This window comes from Monodon monoceros, unplaced genomic scaffold, assembly GCF_005190385.1.
Source record: "Monodon monoceros isolate NGI ecotype Baffin Bay Population unplaced genomic scaffold, NGI_Narwhal_1 Super_Scaffold_22, whole genome shotgun sequence".
Classification (NCBI taxonomy): Eukaryota; Metazoa; Chordata; class Mammalia; order Artiodactyla; family Monodontidae; genus Monodon; species Monodon monoceros.
The window spans coordinates 46,657,240-46,664,711 of NW_021703779.1; the positions used below are offsets into that span (position 1 = coordinate 46,657,240).

Here is a 7,472-nt window from a genome sequence, read left to right on the forward strand (position 1 = left end):
CACACACACACACACACACACACACACACACACACACACACACACACTCCCCTCCTCCCCGCCATTTATCCTCTTACGAGAGGAGGTGAACTCTGTGACTGTGCTCCGCAAACTTAATAGGTGGCGGCGGGGGGCGGGCCTTTGGCCCGGTTGGAGGCGGGGCGAGTACTCACAGGTTCCCGTTCATTGAGCACCTTCAGCTGGCCGGTCTCTTTCACACGGTCTCCGGGTCGTTTACTCTTCACCCTGCAAGGGAAGCTCTCTTATTATCCCAGCGAGAGGAAACGCGCTTAGGGAAGCCAAGTGGCTTAAGTTTCAGAGCCGGGAAGTTGTTGAACCTTGCATCCTCTACTATCCGCCCACCCCCGCGTCCTTCCCTGGGTCCCTTAATCGTAATTCCTCCGTAAATCCTCTGTCCCCAGCTCCCTCTGAAATCTCTCTTCTTTGACCCCACCCCAGTTCAGTTTAGTTCAGTTCAAATACAGTTCAAGGATTGCCATGCACCTGTCCCACGATTTTCTGACTACAGCCTGAGGGTGGGGTGGGAGAAGAGGTTGAATGAGTGGAACTCCACACACATGCTTCAAGGTGGTGCTGGTTTTCTCAGACATTCTAGAATATTCTCTAGGAATACTCTTACTATTTCATTTTCTTAGGGTCCAACTGCTTTAGAAAAGGAAATGTGTGTGTGCACACCAGTTTCCTAAGTGATGGTGGGTTAGGCCCTGGGGATACAATGATGAAAAAGAGGAACTCTGCGGTGGGAGATTGCCAGCCAGTGCAGGAGACAAACTTGCAGGTAAACAGTTGGAATACAGCATCTAGTAAGCACACAGATACCTCTTGCAAAGTTCAGAATGAAGGCTAAGAAAGTGCCTCAGAAGCTGCTTGCTGCTGTCAAGGAAGATTTCAGAGAGACTTGGAGGGTATATAAAAGTTCACTAAATTAACAAGAACGTTGTATATAAAGTGTAAGGCCAACTGGCCCGAGGCGGGGAAATGCAATCAGATTCACAGGTTGCATCAGACCGAAATTCTCCGGACCACCCAGCTCCAGAAACTGACCTGGAGACTTTCCGGACCACCCAGTTCCAGGAACTGACCTGGGGACTTTCCACCCGGCCCAGCCTTCCCGCCTTTCGAGGGGCGGCACTAACCGTCCCCCAGGATACCCGAAAAGACCACCAAATAAGGAATACCCTGCGCCCTCCCAGATTCACCACACCCCTTTCCCTTCTTCCCCTATAAAATCTTGCCCAACCCTCGCCCGGGTGCGACTTCTCTGGCCCCTTTCTCTCGGACCAGTGAACCTCGCCCAGGAGCGCTCCCTAATAAAGCTCACTTGAAGCTTTCCTCTGTTTCCCGGTGCCGTTTAAGATCCGACCTTACATTTGGTGCCGAAACCCGGGAGGGGTACCCAGCCCCACAAATTACCGCGGGGCCACCCCTCCCAACCGGGGACCTCTGCTCACCCACCCGATCCGGCAGAAGCAGGGTAAGCCCCTCCTTCGTTCCCCTCGACCCCCGGGGTCCCTACCCACCGGACTCCCTGTCCTTAACCGCGGCCGCGTCAGGGACTCCTCCGTCTTCCCTCCGAGCCTCGGGCGATTGTGGAGACGTCCCAACCGTCTGACTGCTCCCCGATCCGCCGTGACCAGGGATTGAGACCAGAGACATCTCTCTCTTTCTCTGTTCACCCGGGGACAAACCGGAGGTCATGGGGACCTCAGAATCCAAACCAGATCCTAAGACGCCCCTGGGGTATCTCCTGGCCAACTTTACAAAACTCAGCTTTTCTCAAGATCTCCGCCGCAGGCGGCTCATATTTTATTCCACCGAGGCCTGGCCACAGTACCCTCTAGACAATCAATCTAAATGGCCTCCTGAAGGGACTTTCGATTTCAACATCCTCCGCGATTTCGATAACTACTGCCGCAGGACGGGTAAATGGTCCGAGGTCCCATACGTCCAGGCCTTCTGGTATTTACGCTCCTGCCCTTCCCTCTGCATCGATTGTTCCACTTCCCAGATCCTTGCCAAACAGACATCTCCTACGTCCAAGGCCCTAATTTCCTTTGACGATGACCCCCCTCCACTAGCCGACCCACCCGAATCTCTCGCCTCTCCCCCCTCCAGAGCTCCTCTCCAACCTCCACCCTACCCTGAGGCGGTCCCTCCTCCTCCCGAACCCGCTCCGGCCCCTCCAACCGTTCCCCCACCTCCCTCGACGGTTTCTCCTCCCACACCCCTTGCTTCGCCAATCAGTGCACATACACGCTCTCACGACTCCCAAGATTCAAATCTCCTCTGCCCTCTGAGGGAGGTAGCAGGAGCGGAAGGATTAGTTAGAGTTCATGTTCCCTTTTCTCTCCAAGATCTCTCTCAAATAGAAAAGCGATTAGGCTCCTTTTCTGCCGACTCTTCCCGCTACATCAAAGAATTTCGCTACCTCTCTCAAGCTTACGATCTAACCTGGCACAATATCTTTGTGATCCTATCTTCTACTCTGACCCCTGACGAGAGGGAAAGAATTCAAACTGCTGCCCAAAACCATGCAGATCAGGTTCACCTTACCGACAACTCCATGCCTGTCGGAGCGACTGCCGTACCTGGCACCGATCCAGGCTGGACTTATCAGGATGGCCAAGATGGCCGTCGTAAACGCGACCTCATGATCCAATGCCTTCTGGGTGGCATGCGGGCTGCCGCTCATAAGGTAGTCAATTTTGAAAAACTAAAAGAGATAACCCAAGAACCTAACGAAAATCCAGCTATCTTTCTCAATCGCCTTACAGAGGCCTTAACTCTCTACACCCGGCTGGATCCCGACACCCCGGCAGGGGCAGCGGTCCTAGCCACCCATTTTATCACCCAATCAGCCCCGGACATCCGAAAGAAATTAAAACGGGCAGAAGACAGCCCTCAAACCCCTATTCGAGATCTGGTAAAAATGGCCTTTAAAGTCTGTAATGGTCGTGAGGATTTGGCAGAATCCAGCCGACAGGCTCGGATGCACCAGAAGGTGGCCCTCCAAACCCAAGCTCTTGTAGCCGCCCTGAGGCCGGCCATCTCCCATGGATCACAGCATCCACGGGGTCCGCAAAAGGCAACCCCGCCGGGGGCCTGCTTCAAATGCGGAAAAGAAGGCCACTGGGCTCGCCAATGTCCCAATCCCCGACCTCCTTCTAAGCCCTGGCCCAGCTGCCGGTTAACGGGCCACTGGAAGAGTGACTGCCCTACAACTGGCCCGCCCTCAGCGTCTCCACGCAGGGGGCAGGCCGACCCAACGGCATTACCACTCGAACTGCTGGGATTGGCTGACGACTGACGGCGCCTGGACTCGAAGACCCCCATCACCCTCGCCGAGCCCAGGGTAACACTACAGGTAGCGGGTAAGTCCATCTCATTTCTGGTGGACACGGGGGCTACCTATTCAGTCCTGCCTACCTATTCCGGGCCAGTTTCTCCTTCCCAGATCTCGGTCATGGGTATTGATGGCAAACCATCCTTCCCACTCCAGACCGGTCCACTCCCATGTCATATCGAAGGACTCCCTTTTACTCATTCCTTCTTAGTCATACCATCCTGCCCAGTTCCCTTGCTAGGCCGAGATGTCCTTTTCCATTTAGGGGCCTCCCTCCAGCTGGTTAGACTTGACCCTAAGGTCCCCTCCTCCCAACTCCTGCTTCCTCTTCTCGGCCTGTCTCTAGAACCCTCCCCCTCCTATCCCCCTCTTCCAATCACACCGAACCCAATCAATCCCCAAGTCTGGGATACTTCTAAGCCCATAATAGCAACACACCATTCCCCCGTCCTCATCCGCCTAAAGGACCCCTCCAAATTTCCATCAAGACCCCAATTTCCCATCTCTGAGACTCACCTTAGGGGCCTACAACCTATTATCACCAGACTCCTAAACCAGGGACTCCTTATCCCCACTGACTCTCCCTGCAACACCCCCATCCTGCCTGTCCGCAAGGCCTCTGGGGATTATCGCTTGGTCCGGGACCTCCGACTAATCAGTGAGGCCATAATTCCCCTCCACCCAGTAGTACCAAACCCATACACCTTGCTCTCCCATATCCCCCCATCCACAACCCACTTTATGGTTCTGGATCTCAAAGATGCCTTTTTCACTATCCCCCTACATCCCGACTCATATTTCCTCTTCGCCTTTACCTGGACGGATCCGAATACTCATACTTCCAGTCAGCTCACCTGGACAGTTCTTCCCAAGGGCTTCCGCGACAGTCCTCACCTCTTCGGTCAGGCGCTGGCACGGGACCTCACTTCCTGCTCCCTTACCCCCAGCACACTCCTTCAATATGTAGATGACCTCCTCCTTTGTAGCCCATCTCTCAGCCTCTCAAGACAACATACTGCAGATCTCCTCAATTACCTTGGCTCTCGCGGTTATCGGGTCTCCCCAGCTAAGGCTCAGTTATCTGTATCTTCTGTAACCTAGCTGGGGCTCCACCTTACCCCTACCACAAAAGGTCTAACAGCCGATCGCACCCGGATTATCCGTGAACTCCAGCCTCCGGAAACAGCGGAACAAATTCTCTCCTTTTTGGGCCTTCTAGGATTTTTCCGACACTGGATCCCTAACTTTGCTCTTCTTGCTAAACCCCTATATTTGGCTGCTAAAGAAACCCCCCAAGGACCCCTTACCTCTCCCTCCCGGAACTTACCTTTTACCCCTTTAAGAGTCCCCATATTTCTTGATTTAGAAAAAAAGAACCTCACAGTTTGCTACGGAAGCCGCCCAAACTTAACTAATGATGCACTCTCTTGCAATTCATCCCTCCCTGTAACTACGCCAATGGGGGCCCCACCAGGCTTGTTCTTTTGGTGTAATGGCTCCCTTACAAAAGAGGTCAACTCTTCCTCCCCCTTCCCATGTATCCCCGTCACCCTTGTTCCACAACTCACATTATATGGCCAAGCCGAATTTCTCTCACTTACCACACAACTCTCTAGCCGACAGAAAGGGGCCATCTTTCTCCCTATGGTCGCAGGCATTTCCATCGCCTCCTCTCTCGTCGCTGCGGGCATCGGGCGGGGGAGAGCTCTAACACATAGTGTTTCAACATCCCGCGACTTAGAACATAAACTCCAGCTAGCCATTGAAGCCTCCGCCGCCTCCATCTCCTCTCTCCAGCGCCAAATCACCTCCATAGCCCGAGTCGCTCTCCAGAATCGACGAGCCCTGGATCTCCTGACGGCCGAAAAAGGAGGTACCTGCCTCTTCCTACAGGAGGAATGCTGCTATTACATCAATGAAACAGGACTCGTCGAAGACAACGTAAACGCCCTCCATCGCTTAAGAGAAGAACTCCAACGCAAACACCAACAGTCCACCTCCCCAATTCCCGATTGGTGGTGATCCACCCTCTATACCTGGCTAACACCAGTCTTAGGCCCCTTAATTCTCATCTGTATCTTGCTCATGTTTGCTCCCTGTTTTCTTAGGTTCCTTCGCAGGCGCATGGAGGAAGTCTCTCGGGTGGCCACAAACCAAATGCTCCTCGGTCCTTACACCTTGCTTCCTACAGAACCCCCCACTGGTCTCCCCTAAGCCTCGGACCTCTGGCCGCCCGACTCCCCTTTCGACGCCCCCATTCAGCATGAAGTAGCCAGAGATCAGAACGCCGCCCCATTACACCAAAGATGTCAGGATGTAAGGCCAACTGGCCCGAGGCAGGGGAACGCAATCAGATTCACAGGTTGCATCAGACCGAAACTCTCCGGACCACCCAGCTCCAGAAACTGACCTGGAGACTTTCCGGACCACCCAGTTCCAGGAACTGACCTGGGGGCTTTCCACCCAGCCCAGCCTTCCCGCCTTTCAAGGGGCGGCACTAACGGTCCCAAGACTGATGCAACTGGCACCAGATATTGCCACGATACCCGAAGAAACCACCAAATAAGGAATACCTTGCGCCTTCCCAGATTCACCACACCCCTTTCCCTTCTTCCCCTATAAAATCTTGCCCAACCCTCGCCCGGGTGCGACTTCTCTGGCCCCTTTCTCTCGGACCAGTGAACCTCGCCCGGGAGCGCTCCCTAATAAAGCTCACTTGAAGCTTTCCTCTGTTTCGCGGTGCCCTTTGTTAAGATCCGACCTTACATAAAGGATTATCATGTACAGATGCATGGATGCACATGGGAAAACATTTACAAAAAGAAGTTGAATATTAGATTTTATCCTGTAAGCAATAAGAAACCATTGTAGGTTTTTGAGCAAAAGCAACAGAGTCACATTTGTGGCTTAGCCAGAGGACAATCCAGGTTTAGTGGGACCTGAAACTTGTACAGTTTGTGAGGTAGGATTTCATTAAGAAAAGAATATAGACTTGTGAATACAAAATTATGTTCAAAGGTAGACAGAATATTTCTAGAAGTCATTCCTACACCTGGGTAATAACTATAAATAGAAGCGGTAAAAACATAAATGTCCCCACTAAACCCAAACTAAATGTATCCCGCAAATCAACTTCCACTTAGATGGATCTCAAAAATGTCTGAGGCAGCTCCAGCACCACCTAATACAAGGAAAATGTGACCAGGAAAACTCTCAGTGGGAAGGGACAGCAATTTTAACCAATTGTGGTTTAAATATATTTTGCAAACTTTATAAAACATACGACCATGTGACCATACGGCAAGTGACAAACCCTGCAGCTTAAGCTTTCTTAGCTAAACAAAAAGGCAGGAGGGTGTTCACTTCAGCAGCACATATATTAACATTGAAAAGACAGAAGATTAGCATGGCCCCTGTACAAGTTTGACATGCAAATTTATGAAGCATTCCATAATAAATGAGAGAAAAAGGGGAGAGGCAGAGAGGAGGAGGCAGTCGCAGTAGTCACGAAAATAAGATGAGGCCTGAATCAGAATAGTTGCAGCAGGGGTAAAAAATGATCAGATAAGTGGGATATTTTGGAGGTTGAATAGGCTGGGCTAGGAGACTAATTGAAAATAGTGGGTGAATGAGTGAAAGGAGTGTGAGTTCGTTTCTAGGTTGGGTGTCATTTCTGGATGATGGTGCCATTGACTGAGCCAGGGTACCCAGAAGAAAAAGCAGTTTTCGTGGGGAAGAAGAGACTAAGTTCAGTGTGGAGTATGTTGAGTTAAGGTGTATGTGGAACATTAATTCACTCACCCAACAATTCTTTGTTGAGCATCTACTATGCACTAGGCACTACAGTGAGGATGTAGCAGTAACCCAGAGGCACTAGGTGTGAGGATGTAGCAGTAACCCAGATAAGGTCCTGGCCTTCATGGTGCTAATATTCTTCATGGGGATCAGTCAATAATCAAAACAAATACAATTTCATTCATATATTTATTGAGCACCTACTATATACAAGGTACTGTTCTAGGCACTGGGGATTCAGACAAGGTCCCTGCCCTCCTGTGATTCACATTCCAGAGAGGGAGACAGACAATAAAGTGAGTCAAATAAGATA

General features: G+C 51.6%; 1 non-coding gene across 1 annotated transcript; it reads left to right on the plus strand.

Annotated features, from left to right (window-relative positions):
* The first annotated feature begins 6,719 nt into the window (after positions 1 to 6,719).
* Positions 6,720 to 6,822, plus strand: LOC114906638. Its single transcript, XR_003796462.1, has one exon. It is a non-coding gene; the product is annotated as a U6 spliceosomal RNA (small nuclear RNA).
* Positions 6,823 to 7,472: the final 650 nt, after the last annotated feature.